Genomic DNA, 25,378 nt, shown 5'->3' with positions numbered 1-25,378 from the left:
ATTTATAATCCTCTGGGTATATACCCAGTAATGGGATGGCTGGATCAAATGGTATTTCAAGTTCTAGATCCTCCAGGAATTGCCACAGTGTCTTCCACAATGGTTGGACTAGTTTACAGTCCCACCAACAGTGTAAAAGTGTTCCTATTTCTCCACATCCTCTCCAGCACCTGTTGTTTCCTGACTTTTTAATGATTGCCATTCTAACTGGTGTGAGATAGTATCTCATTGTGGTTTTGATTTGCATTTCTCTGATGGCCAGTGATGATGAGCATTTTTTCATGTGTCTGTTGGCTGCATAAATGTCTTCTTTTGAGAAGTGTCCATATCCTTTGTCCGCTTTTTTATGGGGTTGTTTTTTTCTTGTAAATTTGTTTGTGTTCTTTGTAGATTCTGGATATTAGCCCTTTTTCAGATGAGTAGATTGCAAAAATTTTCTCCCATTCTGTAGGCTGCCTGTTCACTCTGATGGTAGTTTCTTTTGCTGTGCAGAAGCTGTTTAGTTTAATTAGTCAGTTTTGGCTTTTGTTGCCATTGCTTTTGGTGTTTTAGACATGAAGTCCTTGCCCATGCCTATGTCCTGAATGGTATTTTCTAGGTTTTCTTCTAGGATTTTTATGGTTTTAGTTATAACATTTAAGTCTTTAATCCATCTTGAATTGATTTTTGTATAAGGTGTAAGGAAGGGATCCAGTTTCAGCTTTCTACATATGGCTAGCCAGTTTTCCCAGCACCATTTGTTAAACAGGGAATCCTTTCCCCATTTCTTGTTTTTGTCAGGTTTGTCGAAGATCAGATGGTTGTAGATGTGTGGTATTATATCTGAGGGCTTTGTTCTGTTCCATTCGTCTATATCTCTGTTTTGGTACGAGTACCACGCTGTTTTGGTTACTATAGCCTGGTATTATAGTTTGAAGTCAGGTAGCGTGATGCCTCCAGCCTTGTTCTTTCGGCTTAGGATTGTCTTGGCAATGTGGGCCCTTTTTTGGTTCCATATGAACTTTAAAGTAGTTTTTTCCAATTCTGTTGAAGAAAGTCATTGTTAGCTTGATGGGGATGGCATTGAATCTACAAATTACCTTGGGCAGTATGGCCATTTTCATGATATTGATTCTTCCTATCCATGAGCATGGAATATTCTTCCATTTGTTTGTGTCCTCTTTTATTTCGTTGAGCAGTGGTTCGTAGTTCTACTTGAAGATCGTTCTCCTTGAAGAGGTCCTTTACATGCCTTGTAAGTTGGATTCCTAGGTATTTTATTCTCTTTGAAGCAATTGTGAATGGGAATTGACTCATGATTTGGCTCTCTGTCTGTTATTGGTGTATAAGAATGCTTTCGATTTTTGCACAATGGTTTTGTATCCTGAGACTTTGCTGAAGTTGCTTACCAGTTTAAGGAGATTTTGGGCTGAGACGATGGGGTTTTCTAGATATACAATCATGTCATCTGCAAACAGGGACAATTTGACTCCCTCTTTTCCTAATTGAATGCCCTTTATTTCTTTCTGCTGCCTGATTGCCCTGGCCAGAACTTCCAACACTATGTTGAATAGGAGTGGTGAGAGAGGGCATCCCTGTCTTGTGCCAGTTTTCAAAGGGAATGCTTCCAGTTTTCGCCCATTCAGTATGATATTGACTGTGGGTTTGTCATAGATAGCTCTTATTATTTTGAGATACGTCCCATCAATACCTAATTTATTGAGAGTTTTTAGCACGAAGGGCTGATGAATTTTGTCAAAGGCCTTTTCTGCATCTATTGAGATAATCATGTGGTTTTTGTCTTTGGTTCTGTTTATATGCTGGATTACGTTTATTGATTTTCATATGTTGAACCAGCCTTGCATCCCAGGGATGAAGCCCACTTGATCATGGTGGATAAGCTTTTTGATGTGCTGCTGGATTCGGTTTGCCAGTATTTTATTGAGGATCTTTGCATCGATGTTCATCAGGGATATTGGTCTAAAATTCTCTTTTTTGGTTGTGTCTCTGCCAGGCTTTGGTATCAGGATGATGCTGGCCTCATAAAATGAGTTAGTTAGGGAGGATTCCCTCTTTTTCTATTGATTGGAATAGTTTCAGAAGGAATGGTACCAGCTCCTCCTTGGTGTACCACATTTTCTTTATCCATTCTGCCATTTACGAGCTTTTAGGTTGATTCCATGTCTTTACTATTGTAAATAGTGCAGCAATGAACATATGCATACATGTGTCTTTATAGTGGAATAATTTATATTCCTTTGGGTGTATACCAAGTAATGAGATTGCTGGGTCAAATGGTAGTTCTGTTTTTAGCTCTTTGAGGAATCACCACACTGCTCTCCAAAATGACTGAACTAGTTTGCATTCCCACCAACAGTGTATACACATTTCCTTTTCTCAGACTCTATGCCAGCATGTTATTTTTTGACTTTGTACTAATAGCCATTTGGACTGGTATGAGATGTTTTCTCATTGTGGTTTTGACTTGCATTTCTCTAAGGATCAGTGTTATTGAACTATTTTTCATATGCTTGTACACTGCAAGTATATCTTCTTTTGAAAAGTTTCTATGTCCTTTGCAGTAACCCAAACAGCATGATACTGGTGCAAAAACAGACACATAGACCCATGGAAAAAAAGAGAGATCTCAGAAATAAGGCTGCACACCTATAACCATCTGACCTCAGACAAAGCTGATAAAAACAAGTAATGGGGAAAGGACTCCCTATTAAATAAATGATGCTGGGATAACTGGCTAGCATATGCAGAAGATTGAAACTGGACCCCTTCCTTACAGTATATACAAAAAAATCTATTCAAGATGAATTAAAGACTTAGATGTAAAACCAAAAACTATAAAAACTCTGAAAGACAATCTAGATAATACCATTGTTGACATAGAAACTGGCAAAGATTTCATGATAAAGATGCCAAAAGCAATACAACAAAAGCAAAAATTGACAAATGGAACACAATTTAACTTAGTTTCTTTTGCTGTGCGGAAACTCTTATCAACAGAGCAAACAGACAACCTATAGAATGGGAGAAAATATTTGCAAGATATGCATCTGACAAAGTTCTAACATCCAACATCTATAACGAACTTGAACAAATTCATAAGGAAAAAACAAACAACCCCATTGAATTTTCTGATGACTAATAATGCTGAACACCTTTTCATTCTTCATGTGCGTATTTTCCATCGATATATCTTCTTTAGTGAGGTGTTTGTTTATTTTTCCAATCATTTGCCATTTTAAAAATTAGATAGTTTGTTGTCTTGAGTTGTGAAAGTTTTTTATGTATTCTGGTATGTCTTTTTCAGGTACAAGGTTTGCAAATTTGAGATTCCTTTTAGTCTCTCCATATTGCATGTTTCCTACTAAAATAAAGTTGCAACTAAAGAGATTGAACTACTGAATACAAACTAATAAATGCATGATTTTAAGATTTTTAAAAGACAATTATATGAAAAGACAATTATATAATAAGTTAGAATAAATGGCTATTACTGAACTAGTTGCTTAAAGAAAATGAGTAAAAAAACTCTCAACATACAAAAAAAAAGGTAATATTGCAAAAAACTATAGAAAGAGATTTCTCTAACCTTAAGCAAGACATTATACTGTCAAATTGAAGCTTTAATTGGGGTCTAGACAACACTTATTTTAAAAGACTTTAGCATACCCTGTACAATTGTTGGAATCTCAAGACAAGGAAACAAAAAAATCTCTCTGACAGAAAGATAAAGTGTATGGCTTTTCTGCACTTCAGCTTAATGATGTAATCTATTACGGCAATACGTTTTCTGATATGGAAAAATTAACACATTCCTAGAATAATTCCTGTCCTTTTTATACTTTGCTAGGTACTATTTTCTAATGTTTTATTTAAAAATTACACATCTATTTCTTCAATGGGTTTTCTTTCTCTGTTTTCTTTCTCCATCTTATTCATGTTTTAGTATTTAGAATTAGGTAACTGCCTAAAACAAACAAACAAAAAAAAACTTCTTTTACCTTTTCTTTTTTTTAATCATTTTTCTTTTCTTTTTCTTTTTATTTATTTATTTATTTAGTTAGTTAGTTATTTTTGAGACAGACTGTCACTCTGTCACCCTGGCTGGAGTGAGTGCTGTGGTGTGATTTCAGCTCACTGCAACCTCCACCTCCTGGGTTCAAGTGATTCTTTCTCATGGCTCAGCCTCCTGAGTAGCTGGAGTTACAGATGTGCACCACCGCACCCAGCTAATTTTTGTATTTTTAGTAGACACGGGGAATCACCATGTTGGCAAGGCTGGTCTTGAACTCCTGACCTCATCTTGAACTCCTGACCTCAAGTCATCCACCCACCTTGGCCTCTTAAAGTGCTGGGATAATAGGCATGAGTCACTGCGCCTGGCTGTCAACTTTTACCTTTTTTGATTAGTTGGAATACTTAAGTTTCAGGATAATTTTTTTTTTTTTTTTTTTTTAGAGATTAGATAAACCTCTTTTGTGAAATTATGTTGTCCTGGAGCCTTTATACAAAACACACACACATGCACTCTTTAATCATCACCTTTCCAATCTCTTCTAAAATCATTTGTATATTTTAGTGTGCTTTTCTCTTTTCTTGGATCAATTTTGGGTATGTATACTTTACTAGGATATAATCTATTGTATTACAGCTTTTGCTAGAATGACCAAGCATGTTGAATCACAGTAAGTATTTTAAATTTGTAAACAGTCAGTTGTGACTCCAGAATATTTACCATTTGGAAACAGAAGCAGAGAAGATCACAGACAGTTTACATTCAATATGATGAAAAATAAAGAGCCACCATGCTTTGTTCCTTCTCCTAAGGTTTTCAATCCAGTTCAGTCATAACACCAGTGATGACTGTTTTTATTCCTAACAGATGCTTGTTGTATTCTCAGTTTGATTACAAATTCAGAGGAGGAAAAAACGTGACTTGTCAGCCCTCTTAAACCAAAAGAAAACATTAAAAAGTAATAATAAGGACTATGAAAGAGCAAGAGTACATACAACCTACCTAATATGTGTGTCTCTTCAGCACTGTACTGTGTTCAAGATCGATGATAAATAAAATTTTTATTTTTCAATTTAAAACTAAATTTAAAATTAATACAATTATCAATTCATCAGTTTATCAATTAAGGTATTTATTAATCAGGCATCTTCATTATTAAATAGTTTATTAGATAACTATGATTAATAGTTCATTAAGAGGGTTAAGTTATTTAATGATAATGAATATCTGGTGAGCAATTTCTATTAAGCATCTACCATATGCAGATTTTATGCTTGACTTTAGGGATTCAATATTGTGTTATTTCACATTACAGTCCTTGAACATCTTATGTTCTAGTGCTTGTTACTGTACTATAGGCTATATCAAAGATAAGCCATCAGAGATGATTTAATTTGAATTTCTTTTAAACAAATTAAAAATTAAATTATCTGTACTGTTGCAATACCCGTTTTCCTCAACTTTCTCTTTTCCTTTGCATTCTACATTTATGGGTAGAAATTTGAAAAGAAAAGAAAAATGCTGAGCTCTCATGTTTGAAAAAAAAAAGAGGAATGTTGATTCCTCAAAAACACTATTCGTCCGCATAGTCTGTTTGATACACCCAAGAATACTACCAAGAGGCCTCTAGGGGTTAAACTCACTTTTTTGATTAATGTATTAAGATTCAGATCTGGTCCCTTGTTTTCCTGGTGCAGCACACTGATTCATCAGCACATCAAGGGGCATTAATAAATATCTCAGAGGTATCTACACATGAAGCAAGCGCTGAAGACACTTATAAATTCAGAATGGCAAGTGATTAACTGACTATGAGAACTTAAATTGTCACAGGGACAACATTTGCACCCCTCATAATCAGTCTATTTTCTCTCTCTAGGTAGACATACATGAGCTGTCCAGTCATATTCTGAATGTCAACCTATCTTTCCATAAAACATAACTATCATAGGTATCATACAAACTTCAGGTTTATATGACGAGGAATTGTATTTGAGCCGAAATGCCTAAGTGGACACAGTTCTGCCAATAATGAGCCACATCCACCTTTGAGCAAACAGAAGGGCTGGATGGATCCCCATAATGTATAAAAGAAAAATAACTTTTTAATAAAAATAAAAAATAGCACCTGTATTAATCAAGATTCTTCAGTGAAATAGAGCAAATAAAAATTTGTGTTTTCTTCCCCACTGGAAAATACCTTTTGTTTTTCCTTTTCTGAACGTCTCCCTTCCCTTCCTTTCCTTTCACCTTACCTTTCTCCCTTCTTTTCTCCCTCCTTCCTTTCCTTCTTTCTTTTTTTAACTGTTGACTATAGAGATGCTTATTATTTCAATACAGAGCACTCCATCATTTTTCTCCCTAAATGATTCACAGATTCTCTCCTAATGAGATTTCTGTCATGATAGTTGTATTCTCATTGTTGTTTTGTTTTATTTATTTTGATTCATTTGGTTTACTTGAATTGCAGCACATTTGTTAGCTTGGATTTATAAACTATTATACGTTGTAAGGACCTGGAGAAAAGCATGGTTCACACAGTGAAATGTTAGAATTTTACATTAATTCCACTCTAGCCCTCTGATGATGAAGCTGCCCGGGGATTCAGAGAACCTTTCTTCTCATAGTATTTATATAATAAACAAACTGCACACATCCCCAAGAATTCATTTCTCACCCAATAAATGAGGGTAATGTTTTCCCAAGTTACCTCAGAGAGTTGATGTGAGCATCTAATATGGAAATAAAAAGAAAACTCTTCGAAAAGAATAAAGCACTTTTGCTATGAGTTTGGGGAATTATTAATTATTGATGTTTATAAGCCTAATAATTAGGAACTACCCTTTAATAATTTATCTAATTCTATCAACAGCTAATATCATTTGTTTTATGACTGAAACAAGAGTGTTTTCCAAAGTGTAATTAAAAATTCTTTCTATGAAGAACATTTTCTTTGAATATAAATCAACCTTTGAAATCAAGACCCAACATGAGTCATCTCTGTAACAGAACAGGTATTGTTATAAATATGCAGTTGAAAATCATATGTAACATTAAAAAACTAAAAATATTCAAAATTTCTCACATTTATACACTAACAATTTATAAATGAAAATTTATCCTATGTATTAATGCATGAAAATTAGATAGTGTACTTTCTTTTTATATTTTTATAAACATTTTTCTTTGGATGAAATTAATGTCTCAAAGTACCCAACATATCAAAAATGATGCAAAAATAATTAGAAAATCTACATATCTATTATAGCAATTGAATTTGTAATTTGAAACTTACCAGAAAAGATATCTTCAGGCCCAGGTAGCTTCTTCATCACAAAATTTTTCCAAATTTTTTAGGAGAAATGTATCAGTCTACCAGAAAATATTCTAGAGAATACAGAAAGAGAAAATACTTCAAACTTATTTTGTGAGGTTATCATTAATACAAAAACATAAAAGAAATTATAAGAAAGAAAAATTGTGTCATTCATAAAATAGATGTAAATTCTAACCATCTTAGCAAATCAAATTTAAGAACTATATTAAAAAGGATAATGTATCATATTCATGTTAGATTTATATTCCAAAACAGTGTTTAACTTCCAAAAATCAATCAATGCAATTCAACATAATAATGTTAAAAAATTGTATGATCATTTTGCTACATTCAGCAGGTGCAGTGCACAGAAATCAGTCCCATTCATTTTACTTTAGCCTGTTGCAGCCATTGGAGAATCTTCTACAGAAAGCCAGGATGATTTTGCAGCTTACCTCATGAGTTCTCCTTCTTTCAGTTGTCATATTCTTCTATTGGATATTGTACAATGCCTGGATGTATTTTTTTTTATATTTTACTCAGGTTATTAGACCAGAAAAAGATCAGTGCCCCACTTTGGTAGTTGGGCTGTTTTTAAAAATTATTATAATTATTAAAATAATAGAATTTTTTTAACATCTTAAATTTGTGATAGCTTCACTAACAATGTATCCTCCTCCAATTTCTCATATATATGAATGCCAACTAACTACATTCCAGTGCATTATAGAGCTTTCTAAAATATGATATATTGCAAAAATATATCATTCGAACATAAGAAAACTATGTTCTTTAAATAGTAGGTGAATATGACTTTCTAAAACGTGTTCATTAATGCCCACAATCTAGTGTGGCAGAATACTATATAATTAATTAATGAGAACCAACTTCAGAAAAAGTAAAATAGTTAAATAAGCTGTAATGCAAATTTTTACATACCTTTATTCAAGTAAGCACATTGACAATTACGTGCTTCTGTTCATGATTTGAAGACAGAACTATGTTTTCATGTTTCTAGGTGATAAGTGGCGAATGATTTGCATTCTGTTTTTATGAATGCAAATCAAATTGTCTATATATGTAAGAAAGTATTACTGCAACTTTTGACAGCATTGAATCCTAATTTACACTTCAGAAATACTGTAATGTTAGGCAATCATTTCAAGAGTTAGCAGCTGCAAAATCTATAGTTTGTAAAACTTCCAGCCATAAATATAACTGTATTTTGTAGAATAAGTGATAAAAAGAGAGCATTTCTATCCAGAACTATATTTCTTACACTCTCTTTCAAACAAGTAATCTTCCAAGTGCTAAGTCAGCAGAAAAATTATTTTAGTAAACTATATATAGTGCATTAAATTTCACTGCCTTTAAATCTAATTCAAATATTTATATATATTCTCTCTACAATATCCAGTTACATGGCAGTATAAATTTTCCATAATAATATTATGTCTCTGAGCTTGCTTTGGTGGATCTGTGTAAAAAAATCTTTGTTGTATTTTTTATCATCATACCTTATGTGAAGTATACTGTTCTCAAGAGACTGTAGGATTTTATAATGTCTAAACCATCAGGTTTTCTATTATCTCAAAATACACAAAATGGCATTTCCTGCAGTCATAAGTAGGCCCAAACTTCCTACTTTAGCCCCAGATGATGCAAGCCAGTTTGGATGAATTAACTGTGAGTTGGGAGAGCACCATGGTTAATGACCAGAAAATATATCACAAGCGAGGAAAATATACATTACCCAGATTGCAAACACCTTCATCTCATGGGCATTGACTTGCAAAGTCAACTTAAACCTCTGGGAATTTGAGATGAGGTCTCGTTTGTTTGCTTCTCTTGAGAAAAAATTTACAATAAAATGGGTACCAAAGGGATTACATAGAATAAGCCAAAGCACTTCAGGGATTCAAAATTGCTTTTCCACAGCAACATTTTGGAGAATTGAATGTAACTGCTAATCAAACTCCAGATACATACATATATATGTGTATACACACACACACACGTGCACATATACATATGGCAGGACCACTCGAGAGAGAGATATATATATGTGTGTGTGTGTGTATATATATATATTCTATATGGCAGGACCACTCATTAACTTAATAGTAGGGAAAAATCTCAGACTCTTCCCAGTTGTTGACACTGATGTAATTCTAATGCTTATGAGAGTGTATGTATGACCCATGGGGGTACTAAATAAATATTTGCTGTTAGTAATTAGAGAATGAATAAGAAATGAACTACAGCATATATATATATATATATATATATATACACACATATATATATACACATATATATATACACACATATATATATACACATATATATACACACATATATATATTGTTTTTCTATCATCTCTAATGATCACTAAATATCAGAAATGATGGTTCACAGAGGCTTTCTCTTCCACACTATTCTTACCATTCTCATGTGAAGACTTAAACCACAATAAACAAAATTAGAAATATGTTTCATTTTAAGTGAAACATATTTCTTTCTCCCAACGAAATTAATTAGGATAAAAGTGAGTGAAAAATGTAATATTCAGGGAAATTATTTTTAATTATTTGCATATATTACTTCTTTTCTTGGCCTACCGTAACCAACCCAAATTTAAACTACACTCTCAAATACTCCCAATCTCCTTTATCCACTGTTTTTTTTTTTTCCCTTAGCATTGATTACCTGTAATCTAATAAAAACCTTTTTAAAAAATGTGTTATATTTACTGGGTGTTTTTCCTTAAAATGTAAGCTTCACAAGAAATGTTTGTCCATCTGTCTATTGGGAAACAGTTCTCCATGGTCATTTTGATTTCTGTACATCTTATAAGTAGAGGCACTACAGCCTTTTCTTCTCTACTCCCTTTTCAAGGATATGTGCATAGCAAACATTCTTGGAAGAAATCATAGATTGTCCCTTCCTTCAAAACAGAGGACAAGTTTCTTTCCTTCCCAGTATAATAAATAAATATAATATATCCCTTCATGGCCAAAGTTGGGTGTATTTACTTGCATACCATTATGAAAGATTAGGGTTAATCTTTCATAATGGTATGCAGTCTTCTTAAAATTGCATAATGGTGTGCAATCTTCTTAAACTTGGGGTTCCTCAGCAGTGATGCAAACTTACTGTGTGCACGGCATCCTCCAAAGTCATTCTGTGTCACTCTGTATGACTTAAAAGGCAATTGAAACTGGAACCAACATGAAGGTCATATTGTCCGTTGTGCCATGAGTAATAACTTCCTTTGCCTCTGCCCCAGAAGTCTTGCTTTCTCTGTCAGCGCCTATGAAACCGCGGCAGGAAAACTTGCTAACTTAATAGTAGGGAAAAATCTCAGACTCTTCTCAGTTGTTGACACTGATGTAACTCTAATGCTTATGGAAGTGTATGTATGGCCCATTGAGGGTACTGAATAAATACTTGATGTTAGTAAATATGTGAATGAATATGAAATGGACTACAGCATTTATGAGAATAAGTGATAATATTTGTGAAATGATAGACCTTGACAACTGTAATTTTTTGAACTAAAATGAAATATAGATGTCAACATGACTGTGATATTATAATGGTTAAGAGTTTGGCTCTTACATCAAGTAAACGTAGCTCAGTCGCACCTATTACTCACTGTGTAACCTAGAACAAGACGTTTCAATCTTAATTTCTCATTTGTAAATTAGAAGAAATAATTGTATAATACATGTACTGTTGTTGAGTTAGATGGGATAATAAACTGAGTTTATTACTGAAGTTTTATTATTATTTTGTTCAGATTCCTTTCTGAATTATCCTTATTCAAACACAATAGTATGACTTGTAGAGCCCATAAATAACTCACACAATATGTAATCTGCCCCCCTTTTTTTGTCTCCCAGGTGCCAAAACACTCTATTACATGCTCCAGGTTTGTAAAACTTTGAATCTATAGCTTGATATCTTTCATCCTTCTAAAAACATTCTCACCCATTATCTCTTCAAATACTGATTCTGCTTTGTTCCCTTCTATTCTCTTTCTCTCTTCTCTTTTCCTCTCCCCTCTTCTTCCCTCCTTTCTTTTCCTTTCTCTTCCTCTCCTCCTCCTTGCCCTTTTTCTTCTTGTCTTTCACATTTGAGGTCATACTCTAGAACTCCAATCACATGTATGGTAGAATTCTAAAATATTATATACCCTAGGCATCTTATAATCTTTACTGTGTTTTGTTTTACCATTTTATCTCTTAATGCTTCATTCCTCATATTTTCTAATAACCTATCTTCCAATTCCTTCTTCACGTGCATCTAACAACTGTTAAACCTCTTGAGATCTTAAATTTTATTATTATTACATTTTTCAGTTCAGTAATCTTTATAGTTTCCCATTCTCTGGCAAGGCTATTAACATTTTCTTTTATTTCTATCAGCATATTAATCACATTAATTTTAAAGTATCTGTCTGATAATCCTTTAAGGATCCTGATGATTTGTGATTTGTGTGTTTTCTTGGATTTTGGTCACATACCTTATCCTCATATGCCTGATAATTTTTGTTTCAGTGATAGGCATTGCATATTTTAAATTTAGGGAAAAAATAACTAGAGACTAAGTATACTCTTATCTTCAGAAAAAAATTTATATTTACTTCTAGCAGATGGCTAGAGACACTAGCCACTTGGATCACATGAATCTAAATTTAGGAAATAAAATAATGCAAAGTTATGCTTCAGTCCTTGAGGGTAGTTCTACTTGTGTCTCTTTTTTAATTCTATAATGTATTTCTATGGGGACCCTGCCCAAAGTACTAGGGATTTTTTTGGTCACCTTCTCCCTAAATGGCCTTCAACTCTAATTTTTGTTCTGTTAGGCCTAAAAGAGTCAACATTCCTTTCCTTCTTGTTGACCTCACAGATATTCTTCTGCAATGCCTTAGGGGCAATGTGGTCCCAAATACTAAAAATGATAGGTATCTTTCTCTTACATCACAGTCCTTTAATTTTCCACTACTGTTAGCTTTCCAGGGCCTTCACTGGATATATAAAATCTCCTAGCTGTCAGAGCTATTTTCAGTAGATGAATTGCCACTACTGGAAGCCCAATGCACTCTACATTTTTTTAATTACATCTCACTCACTTCACTTACTCTTTTATATAAAACTACACAGGCCAGAAACACTTTAAAAGCCATTTATGCCTGAGGTTGCAATTTTTTGATTTTTTGCATGAGTGAAAAAATCAGATTTTGGCGATGACCTTGAGCAGTAGGCTATAAATAACTTCCACATGCTTAGTATTTCAATAATGGAACATTAGGCATAAGTGGGGTAAATTAGATGACATTACTTAAAGTACAAATTACTTACATGAGATTATACATTTCTTAGTTGCCTACTATACCATCTAGAACTGTATTTGTTAGGTATCTCATTATATGCAAAGGATAAAAGTATAAAAATAAAAACTTTGAAAAATATATGTTACAATTGTAAATTTTTTAGATTCAAACCTATAATCTTGAGAGAACAGAAACCCTTGGGAATAGAATAAATAGTGACCAAGTTAAAGAAGAGGGAAAGAAAGATCAATTTCTAGGTCTCCAATAGATGAATGAAATGTTCCACTGAAGTCAGCCTTAAAACTTTAGGTAACCCTGAGTAATTCAGATGAGATAAATATGTGATAGTCTTAAAACAATTTTTTTTTTTTTTGCAAATCATGGAGAGAGGCTAAAAAAAGAGAGAGAAAGAAGTAAGAGAGAGAGAGAGAGAATAAGAGTGCTATGAGTTGTACAAACAGAGATGATTATCAGTCCTGGGGAACAACACAGAAAGAAATATGGCAGGCAAAGTTGGACAACTTGTCTGTTCTGCCTAGAGCCAGCAGCTTTGCTCATACCTGAACTATTATGCTCAGAGGAGATAACGAACACCGTTTCCAGTAAATTTGCCTGTGGATACAAACTGACGGAGAAGTGTAATAGATAAACCTCCATCTCATATAAAGTCAGTGTCTCTCCAGAGGATTTTCTTATGGTTTCAGGAATATTATTTCATTTTCTTAGAGTTAAAAGTTAACTTAACAGCCTTTAAATCATAGTTTGCTTTTCAGGCCACTGACCAGGACTCTTTGCCCTAATTACAAGCAAAAATAAGCAATTCTATTCAGCTCACTGACTAAATTATTTAACAACCAAAGGAGAGAATTTCTCTTATTAGAAATGATATCCAAGTTGCTGTCCCAATTCTAGACTCATTTTTTTAATATTGGTGAAGAATAGTTTCTTTTTCAGTAAACTCTAGGAGAAATTATATTTTAATTTTCAATTATGTTTTAAAATGTATTCCTTAACTAAATTTTTTTTAATGAACTTGGCTAAATTTAGATAAACGATGTCTTTTAAATTGCAACACCTCATACTTGTGATAGGTTATTCTCTTTAGATGTTTGATATCTTTAGATATATTGATTTTTATTCTATCAATTTCTTTTCATGAGTTATTACATTAAACAAATTTTCCTAAGGAAACTTTCAAAAAATTGGAGAACTTTTTTTAATTAAGAAAAATATCTTGTATGCATATTGTACATACATACTGTTGAATTTTATCTCAAGTTCTGCATCTAGAGTATTCGATGATAATATCACCTTCTGTTTAATTCGTACAACATGACTGCACATTTGTTGATCTGCTTAAGACAAGCAGCTAATTACACCCAAGGCATAGATTTGATTTCCTTACAGGCTAATTCTCAAAAGGAGTGCCTTCTTTAAATGCTCCATGTGTCTGCCTCTTTTATTTTTCTCTCTTTGTATTTTCTTCTTTTTAATCTTATAGTAGTTTATTTGTTCTTTTCCGCCCTCCCTTACTTTCCTTCTTTCCTCTGCATAGATTTCATAAGATTCCTGTAATGTGTGAAACATATTAATGAATTTTAAAATATTGAGATACATGAGGCAATAATAATACAAGTTGAGGTACAATGATCTTTTCTTCCATTCTAACTACTTTTGTTTTATTACATTTCATCTTTCTAATTGCAGAATATATATATAATATATATATGTAAGTGATAGCCCTTCCTTACCCACAACGGATATGTTACAAGACCCCTAGCAAATGCTATGCTGTTTCCTATACATATATGCCTCTGATAAAGTTTATTAGTCACAATAAGACATTAATAGCAATAACTACAAATAGATAATATTTAGTTACATAAAAGACTACAAAAACAATTGTTATAAAAAATTATAACTATGCAGTGATAAATGTTATGTAAATGTCATCTCTCTCATCTACTAACAGGTGGATAGCATGTAGAGTATGAATATGCTGAAGAAAGGGATGATTCATATTCTAGACAGGACAAAGCTGAATAACGTGAGATTTCATCATACTACTCAGAACAACATGCAATTTAAAACTTATGAATTGCTTGTTTCTGGAATTTTCCACTTAATCTTTTAGGACTACATTTGCTTTTTAAACATACTTATTTTTCAACATTTGTTTTGGACTTAGGGTTACAAAATTTTATGGACTAAGGGGTACAAGCGTTGTTGTGTTACATGAGTCATTGTGTAGTGGTGAGTCTGGACTTTGTTTTTGTGTGTGCATTGTTATTTTTTTGAGACAAGGTCATTCTGTTACCCAGGCTGGAGTATAGCGGCGTGATTGTACCAAATTAATAATACTTCATCCGTCACCCCCCTCTCACCTGCCCACCTTTTGGAGTCTCCAATGTCTCTTATTCCAGTCTGTATATTGGACCACATTTGACTGCAGATAACTGAAACTGTGGGTAAGAAGAAAGTACTGTATTATGATAAATATAATATATATACATCTATGTTTTATAACATACTGAATATAGTATATAGAATCATGCTTTTTGCACATCCACTTTTACAGTTAAATAGTTACACATTTGCCTGACATTAGAGTGACTTATTTGACATATACAAATACAGTCCAATGTGTCTCAAATCATTTAGAATAGATTGATTCCTAGGAACAAGTATGAATATGCTTCCACATCTGTGTTACTGAGTCCTAAATCGGGAAACAATAAACTTTTTCCTAATATCTGACTCTATAAAGAAAAGTCTTGTTAAGTTATATATATTATTATGTCACCTTACATATCTACTAGTAAATGACCTTTGCAGACAAAAATACAAGGCAAATGAGGAAAACCTTGGAAATTTGAATTGATGACACTGTCAAGTCAGGTAAATATTTGAGATGTTTATTCAACCATAAACTCATGGGCTACATAAGTACATGCTGAGTATGACTGCTCAGTAAAATACAGCTTCTTACTGAACACATTTTTAACTTTCCTATCCATGAATATGCAGTAAAAAAAATTGACTCTCAAGATACTCCCCTTATGCTATATTTTCCATTGGCCAAATTCAGTGTGTTTCAAAAATAGGCATGTTTGGCATGCACTCTACTGTGAGCAGACTGGTGGACTGTAAAATAGAGCAAGTTTCATGGACTGCTGTATTTTCAGTCTTGGTAAAATAGAGACAGTTTTTCAAATATATGAATAATATACATAACTATCGTTTTTGTCCTTCTTGAGTATATGACCTAAATGTCATGTAGTTACTTGATTAAAATATCCCTGTCTGGACTATGCATCAAAATTTGTTAAAGAAGTAATGAAAAGAGAGAAAAATAGTAATCAGTTTTTGACATTCAAAATCAAATTTGCAATAACATTATAGTCAAGCTGTTGATTTGAGAAAGTGCATATCAGTAATCTATCCTAGTCTTCAAATTATAGCTTTTTTTAATGCTTATTTAAAGGTATCTATTTTTCTATTAAAGCTTAGCCAGAAAGTTAGCCAGAGCCAAGGAAAAGAAAATTTGAGTCAGGGGGAAAGAGAATTTGAAGCACAAGAAACTCTCCCTTTCTGACTCTGGAGAATTGTGAGAATGAAGAGAGAGGTATTGGCAGTGCTTCTTATTCCATTGAGCACAGAACTACCTTGTCCCAATCCAGGAAATATCCACATAAAAATGTAAGTTTCTTCCTTTTTCTCCCAGAAAAGTTGGTGTGGGGAGTGGGGCAGGGAGAAGAAAAATAGGTAATTATGGGAAAAACATGATTATTATTTTCTCAATTAACCATACCCGGCCGGGCGCGGTGGCTCACGCCTGTAATCCCAGCACTTTGGGAGGCCGAGGCGGGCGGATCACGAGGTCAGGAGATCGAGACCATCCTGGCTAACATGGTGAAACCCCGTCTCTACTAAAAATACAAAAAATTAACCGGGCGTAGTGGCGGGCGCCTGTAGTCCCAGCTACTCGGGAGGCTGAGGCAGGAGAATGGCGTGAACCCGGGAGGCGGAGCTTGCAGTGAGCTGAGATTGCGCCACTGCACTCCAGCCTGGGCGACAGAGCCAGACTCCGTCTCAAAAAAAAAAAAAAAAAAAAAAAAAAAAAAAACCATACCCAGAGGAATCACGGTATATTAGATTGGGAAGTTGCTACTTTATGGTAACATGTATCTACTCCTCTCACAGCCTTAAAAAAAAAAAGAAAAAAAGGTTTTTTTGTTAGTTTTTTTTTGTGTGTGTGGTTTTTTTTTTTAATTTTTTTGTTTATTTGTTTTCCAGATTGTGATAAGCTGACTGAGTGGGTCTCTGGATGATGTTTGAGGACTTCTGTGATGGAATGAGGAAAAGGGGAGGCTGACATCAACTCAAATATTTCAGAGAAATCACATCTGAGGTGGAACCCACAGCCAATGCAAAATAAAATAGGAAATTACAATTGGAATGGAAAAAAATTAAAATGTGAAGGCAAGTATCTAGATGGTAAGACTACAAGCTCACATATGTAGTCCAGCATTACTGGTTAGCATCAAGTTTATGATAGCAGAACTTATAAACAATCAATATCCCAAAGCCAACAGACCTGAATTAAGCCTTCATCAGCAACTCTCCCTTCTGTCTTCCAGTTTGATTAAAGCTCTAAGACTGTGTCTGAGCTTTAAAGTTAGAGATCATGTGACTTACATTTAAAATGCACTGCTTTAAATATAGTCCATGTCTTACTCCATTTGGGCTGCTAAACAAAATACCATAAACTGGGTGGCTTATAATAACAGAAATTTATGTATCACAGTTCTGGAGGCTGACAAGTCCAAGACTTAGGAATTGGCAGATTTTGTGTCCCATGAGGGTCTGTTTCCATAGTGGAAGCCTTCTCACTGTGTCCTCACATGGAGGAAAGGATAAGGTAACTCCCTAGGGCCTCTTACATGAGGGCACTGATTCCATCCATGAGGGCTTCACCCTTATGACTGAATCACCTCCCAAAAGGCCCAACTTCCTAATACTTTCACCTTTGTAATAAGGTTTCAACATATAAATGTGTGCATGTTGGGGGCAAGACAGGGGGAATAAATCTTCAAACCATAGCAGCAATGTGGCTTAACTTCCTAAACCAACAATAATTTTCAGAACTCAATTGCACTGAGTAATTATAGAATTATTACAACACCTTCCCTTCAAAAGAATCATTCAAAGACTATATAGCCCCACAAAATTAATACTGCAGTATTTTAAAAACATACCTTTAGGACATTCTAAGTCAGAACTTTGACAGGATTCTCAGGATCCTGAGGATTGTAACAAGGCTGCAGTGGTTGAAAACTATCCAACAAAAATTCTAAAAGTATGGTATCAGAACTAAGCATTAGCTATTCTGAATTCAAAATATATAAAAATAGATGTAACACAACCATATCATGTCTAGTTTCATGCATATGTTTCAGTGATGAAAACAACATAAATATGTTTCAGTCGGCCTATTGTAACTTCTACGGATTCAACCAAATGCAATGCAAATACCATGTTTGTATTATAATAACATATCCCTAATAATGGAAGTATGCAAAAGTGGCCAACATACTCCTTGTCCCTGTGGTCTCACAGCCTAGTGAGACATAATATAAAATTCATAAATGAGAGATAATGAAAAAATTTAACCTTTTACTCTATTTTCTTATCTATGATGGACCCTTACCTCCTCTTCAAACATGCTACCTATGTAAGACCAGCATTTACATTAGAAAGCTGAAAAACAGAATGTCTATCAATATGGAGTCACAGAGCTATCACCTAGTTGTTCCTAGCTCCTGTAGATCTTCAGTAAATGAAGCCCTGTTTTACACACATATTTCTTTAGCTCACAGAAAACCAGGGCCCTCACCAAGCCCTCTTATGAAGTCTTTGACTTCCTGTGCCATGTGTCAGCAATTGTGGGTGTTAACACCAAATGTAATATATATCTCCTTGTTTGAATTTCACACACACAAACTTATAGCATAATTTACAAAATCTACTAATAAACTATGAATTATTGAAAATTTTAGAGAAATATATATATAACAACAAAGTTTTATTATGCCACTTGGCTAATTCAACAACAGTCATTTTCAATGTCCTTCAGTTTATTTATTATCACCCTGTCTCAATTTTGATAGCTCCTCTATTTCTCTCTTCCCTTCTTTTAGTTCCTTATCAATTATTTTACTGAAGATACTAAGTATTTCCCAATACCATTTCAGTCTGTCTGTTTTGGGTGTGTGTGATTCTGTGTGTGCATATGTATGTTGTAGTGGTGATATTTGTTTGCGGGGTGTAGTAAACATTTATTTTTAGAATTATTTTGCAGTCACAAGACAACTCAGGTTAAAGTCAGTTTGGGAATTTGGGTAAGTTATATTTTTCTGAAAATTTATACATTTAGTCTTGTATTGTTAAAATTTATTGTCATAGATCTGTCCATGTTTTCTTATTGAAATACTTTGAGTTATATATTTATAATGTACATAAATCTTAAATATACAACATAATGAATTTTTGCTTATGCACATATTCACGTAATTACCACCCAGAACAAGACAAAAAACAAACCCAGTGCCCCACTGGTTTTCAGTATGCCACTTTTGGGCTGATACCCCTAATAGTAACCACAATTCAGCTTTCCATCTTCATCATCAACTTCGACTAATTTTGAGCTTGATATAAATGAAATCACATGATGTGTATTTTTTGTGCCTAGTTTAATTTGTTCAATATTAAGTCTGGGAGAAGTACCCATGATGTGTATAGCCATAATTTTAACTTGTAGATAATTTATTATAGAAATACCATAATTTATCTATCCATTTTACCCTTGATAGGCATTTGAGTTGTTTTCAGTTTTTGTATTTTAAGAATAAAACTTCTTTGAATATTCTTCTACACATATTTTACTGAAATATGAATTTATATTGTGAGTTTTATTATTGTTTTAATGTCCATGTCATCAAAGAATATCCCTCAATTCTGTTGTTGGTACATAATAGAATCATTTAATTCTATTATTGGTTATAATTAAATTTTTTTGATGGATTTCATCTAAAAGTTGCCAAATTTATTATTTCTTACAGAGAATTAACTTTTTGATATGTTGAGCTACTGTATGTTTGGGTGCATGTGTGTGTGATTCTGTGTGTATGTGTGTGTTTCTTCTCATTAATTTCTGCTCTTTACTATTTACTTCATAACAACATTGGGACAGTGTATTCATTTTACTGTTCATTATGTAAATTCATCATAGTTAAAATGTTAGTGATTAGCCCTTCTTATCTAATTTGGGCATTTCAAGCTAATGTATTACTACATTTTAACGCTTATGGAATGCAGCTAAACCTCAAAATACTGGTTTAGCTGCATTCCAGAAGCGTTAAAATGTAGTATAGTATTCCAATTGTTGCATTCAAATTATTTTATAATTTCCATTTGTATTGCATAGTTGAGCCTTGAATTATTTAGAAATATGTTTTGTAAATTCTAGGAGTATCAGACATTTCTAGTTATGCTTTTATTATGGATTTCTAGCTTAACAGCAGTGTTGTCAGAGAATACACTCTGATCATTCCAGTCATTTCAAATTTGTTGAAACTTGCTTTGTAACCCAGAATAGAGCCCATTTTAAACACTTACTGTCCATGCATTAAAAGAATGCATAATTTAAACTTTTATGGCTTGATATGCTATAAAACACTGTTCACTGAAGAGTGCTAAATGTACTGTTTCCTTATAGATTTCTGCCAGCTTTTTCTGTATTTCCTAAGTGTTTTAAAATATCCAAATATGTTAAGAATTTGTCTATATTTCCTTATGTTTTCTTAGTTGTGGCTTTATATATTTTTATACTAGTATATCAATCATTTTAATTATTATACCACATTTTAATGTTTCTTAAATTATGAAATAAACTTTCTATCTCTAATAATGCAATTTGCCTTAAAATTAATTTTGTATCTCCTAATTCTATAAATTTTCTCTTAACTATTCTTCACATTTTTTATCTTTTAACTGTTACTCTTTCTATATTCATTCTTTATGTTCTAAATTATCAAATAAAATAGGTTTACTTTTAAAAACTCCAGACTAAATCCCTTGTATTTTGTCTGAGCATTTATTCCATTTCCATTTAATATAATCAGTAATATAACTGAATTTGTATCTACCATTGTCCTTTGCATTTTAAAAGTGTCCAGTTCAATCTGTTTTCTTTATTTTCTATTTTCTTAACATTTTTCACTGATGATTTTTTCCTCATCTTTAATTTTTTCTCTCAGGTAGTCATGGAAGTACAATATTGTTTGTTTGGTTATTTATTTATGTATTGGTTTCCTTAGGAATAGTGACATACATAGTTAACATGAATGCCTAAAACTGACAAACATCTTTACTTTTCTCCTGAGAGCTAAGATAATCTTAAGTATGTTAATGCTCATGTTTCCCTGCTAACTAACTTACATGCATTCTCTTCTCATGTATTTTAATTCTGTCTCTGGAACCCCTTCTCAAATCATTCAGATTATTTTACGTAGTAGCTAATCATCTTTTATTTACCTACTAATTTTACAACTTACTTTGCTCCTCCTTTCTTCTTTCATGTAAAACTTCTTTTGTGTTAACTACAAAACAATCTTTTAAAATTTAATTCAGTGTGTACTCTTATGAACATTTCTGGTTTTGCTTTTCTGAAATGTCTTAATTTTTCTTCATTTTTGAAAGTATGTTTTGGTGAAAGTAAAATTCTAGATTGGGAACTTTAAACACTTTGGTGTTATCAAAGCTCTGTATTTGAATTTCATTTTTGCTGTTGAGAAATTAGCTGATGATCTAATATTCCAACCTCTGGAGATAATCTCCCTTTCACTTCTCTCCCTTCTCGTTGACTTTTTTTGTTTGATTTTGCTATTATTTTTAGTAGTTTAAAGTTCATAACGATGTTTCTAGATGCGCATAGCTTTTTATTTATGTTGCTTGATATTCTTACAGTTATTTGAATCAACAGAAGGTATTTGGAAAGATTCATCTCTCTTTTCTAGTTTGTATCTGTCATATTCTTTCTTTCCCATCCTCTTGGAACTACAATTAAATGTATCTTTAGAAAACTTACGATATTTATTTTAACCTCTTAACTTTTTTTATTCTTCGTTCTCTCTTTATTCTCTCTATGCTATATTAAGAATAATTAATTCTAATATATTTTCCAGTTTATTGATTTTTAGTTTGCACACATCTGTTGTTATATTATTTATATTTTCACAAGAATCTCATAAGGAAATGTTATTACTGTTTTTATTTTACATATTAAATAATCAAGCAAGTTGTAAGTTACAGAGTTGGTCTAGGAATCTATAACTATCTTTAAACCATGTTTTTAAACATCATAGTATATTTCTCTGGTTCTTTGAAGAGTTCAAAGAGTCTGAAAAATCACTTTTTTAAATGAAATATTATTTTGGGTAGTTTTATTATCTAAAAAGTTGTGACTATCATGTCAGGAAACTTGGGTTCCAATACTATTCCTATTTTAGGTTTTAAACCTTTGGCAGGCAAAACCTTCAAAAGACCTCATTTATATAAAATTAGATGATCATACAGATCATCCAGCCTAGATCTACAAAACTGTATTTAAATATTAGATTTCTTAATACAAATACATCTTAATGGTAATCTCATAAATAAAACAAAAAATTCTGACTAAAGTGATGTCAAGAGATAGAATTGTGTCTCTACCACCAAGCCAGTCACTATTGAACAAGTTTCTAAACAAATTTAGTGTCTATTACATGCCAAGAAACTGAAAAAAAGAGTGGTAAGTAAGAGTATGTGTAAAAGCTTTCTCTCATGAAGTTTAGCTGGTGGCTCAGATACGTTGTTGGAAACCCCTGATCTGACAGGAGGTGAAGCTCAGGCAGTGATGCTCCCTAGCCCCTGCTTACCCCCTGCTGCATGGACTGGTACCAGTCCGTGGGCCGGGAGTATGGGGACCCCTGCTATAGATGAAAGGAGTAAAGCAAGGTTTCAAAGAAGGGGAAATTGTTTACGTGTGTCAAACATCTAATTTGTGGCACAGTCGGTAGAAGAATCTGCATCTTCTAAGTGTTAAGTTACTGTGTTAATCTTCTACAGCATATGTGAATTGTTATGAAAATATTATAAATACTTGCCTTGTTTATCTTGGACTGTTATGAGAATTTAAAAAAAAGGTGAAAGGACTTTGGACATCCCTTTAAAATACAATCACTTCTACTCTTTTTATAATAAATCTCACCCCCATATTCATATTCATTGCTTTATTATTTTCTGAAATATGACTTTACCACTCTAGGAACCGGATGTATGGCTCTATCAAGCATGCATGTACAAGGCAATGTGTTTAAACAATTCAGTTAATCCAATAAAGTCAGTTAGTTTGCTAAGTATTGATTTATAAAATTATTAGTATGTTAATTGGAGTTTTTAACCATCAATTTTTTTGTTTTCTTATAGACATTATTCCTCCCACCCTCGAATATAACAAAGATTTTTACAAAATTCATTGTCTTCACTTTCATAATTATTTTTGATGTTATGTTTTCAGAACCTAAGAAACAAGTTTCCCATGAAATTATAAAGTGTAAACATAGAAGATATTATATGAAGTTAAGCAAAGTCCATTTAACGTTTACATATAGGCAGGAATTAATGTAAAACTATATAATCCACTGAGACTTCTATTTAAAAAAAATCATGACATTAGTTTTACACTTATAGTGTCAAGAAACAGAGTTAAGGGCCAATGATCAATTGCACCTACACTTCTGAAAAAGAATCTGCATCTTTTTATAGTTAACTAAAACTCTACACATAAATATAAATTGTTGGTATTTTTAGGACTCACATTTTCACATTCCATAATTTAAATGAGTTTTTAGCTTTTGAAATGGTAGCTATTTCTGAGCACACTGTAATTCCCAATTCTATGTTTTCTTAAAATGAAAGGTTACCCAGGGAACCCCAGGAAACTATAAATTCTTAATGACTAAAAAGGCAGTCCAAATGGTCTGATACATTAGGTAACTGAGAAATAGAGTGTGGCAAGATTTTTAAGAGGCATTGACTTCATTTATGATCATCGACAACATCTGTGGCCATGAGTGTTAGCAGAGAGTGACCAACTTTGAATGTGAATTGATTATCCACATGACAATAGAAGACTACATTGCCAATGAAAAACACAGTGTCATTTTGATACTGCAACGTATTTTTCTCCCAGTCATTTCAGTTTTCTTCAATTGTTGACAGAAACATGAGGCCAGGCTGGGTACTAATAACATAATCCAGGATGGCAACAACTTGTTGTAGTATTGAACTAGTAAGTGCACCTAACTCATCCAATGAATGTGCACCAGAAAAATTCTACTCATTCTGGTGTCCAAGACACAAAAGCTCTGGAGGTCTTCTGCTAATTAGCCTCTGTAAGGGCAGACTGCATTCTCAGAATAAGCCTTTTTATGTTCCCTTTGGCTCTTTTGCTAAGTCATAATCTTTATTTGCATAAGCATTTTGTTAATGCAGAGCTGTGAAATGTCTCCTTTCAGCATTGTCTACATAAACCCAACAATATAGCAAGTAAAACTATTTAGTGTCAGGACTAGAAGAAATAGGCTTTTAAATCTGAGGTAGTTCATAATGGCTTATAGAAGTTGTTAAAAAAGTCCACAATTGAAAGCCAGCTTTATATCCTCAGATATTTACTTTTATTAGCAAACACAGAATTCAAAGCTTGAGGAATGAGAGGTATGGAATTTGTAAAACTCAGAACATGCTTTTGTCTTCATGTGTTTTCCATCCATGTGGCACACATTGTCCTGCTCTCTGTGCTTCTAAATTATATTAATTCATTAAGTCACATTAGTGATATTGTGTAAGAAGCCTAACAGTCCAGTGATTTAACCCAGACATAAGGACTTAGCCAAGTCAATCTCCTATTCATGTACACCTTTGAAAACTAAATAAATTTAAATTTGATTTATAAATGCTTTGTGGTTTTTGAATTTTTATCTGGTTATTAATTCAATTACATAAAATTAGTATATATTATTCACCTATTTCTATCATTATTTTCCTTTCTCTCTATATACATAACATTATCTGACCTCTTAAAAACTTGGTTTTAAAACTGATCTTAATTTTATAAAAGTTTCCATAATGATTTTTACCAGAATTCAATGGGAATTTATATTCATTACTATATATATTTTATTCTCTCATTCATAATTTTTATGTAAGGGAATGGGAGTGCAAATAGATGCAGTCCTGAAAATGATCAAAAGGAAGAAAGGACACATATTTAATTAAAGGCAATGCTTTAGAAATGCTGATTTATGAAAACTATTAAACTGCACTATGTTATCAATAGTTTGAGTTTACAACGACATTAGCATGTATATCATGCATGTAAAATCAGCAACTGCAGCATTGAATCAGATAGTTGCTCAACTAGGATGTCTAAGCTGTCCGTTAACAGAACTTAGTTGTATGCACTGGTCCTTCTTGGGCTCTTTCACAGTTGTACCAAGCCCATTTTCCTACGGACTACTGCTTAGACGACCTGACTTTATGACTTGGAAATTACAACAAAGCAAAGCTAGTAATAGATAGTTCTGAATGCTTGGTCACTTTGTGCACCTTC

At 33.0% G+C, this 25,378-nt stretch overlaps 1 long non-coding RNA gene across 1 annotated transcript in view; it reads right to left on the bottom strand.

The window, feature by feature from the left end:
• The window catches only part of LOC109028810 (uncharacterized), a 724,848-nt gene that overhangs the window by 53,893 nt on the left and 645,577 nt on the right, over positions 1 to 25,378 (bottom strand). The window contains exons 5-6 of the long non-coding RNA XR_008669849.1: positions 15,059 to 15,128; positions 7,308 to 7,399 (exon numbers count right to left, since the gene is read on the bottom strand). This is a non-coding gene — a long non-coding RNA (uncharacterized lncRNA). The remainder of the gene's footprint in view (positions 1 to 7,307; positions 7,400 to 15,058; positions 15,129 to 25,378) is intronic.

This window comes from Gorilla gorilla, chromosome 9 (assembly GCF_029281585.2).
Source record: "Gorilla gorilla gorilla isolate KB3781 chromosome 9, NHGRI_mGorGor1-v2.1_pri, whole genome shotgun sequence".
In the NCBI taxonomy this organism is placed as follows: Eukaryota; Metazoa; Chordata; class Mammalia; order Primates; family Hominidae; genus Gorilla; species Gorilla gorilla.
The sequence above is the reverse complement of the archived record's forward strand: the minus strand, read 5'-3'. Positions and strand labels throughout refer to the sequence as shown.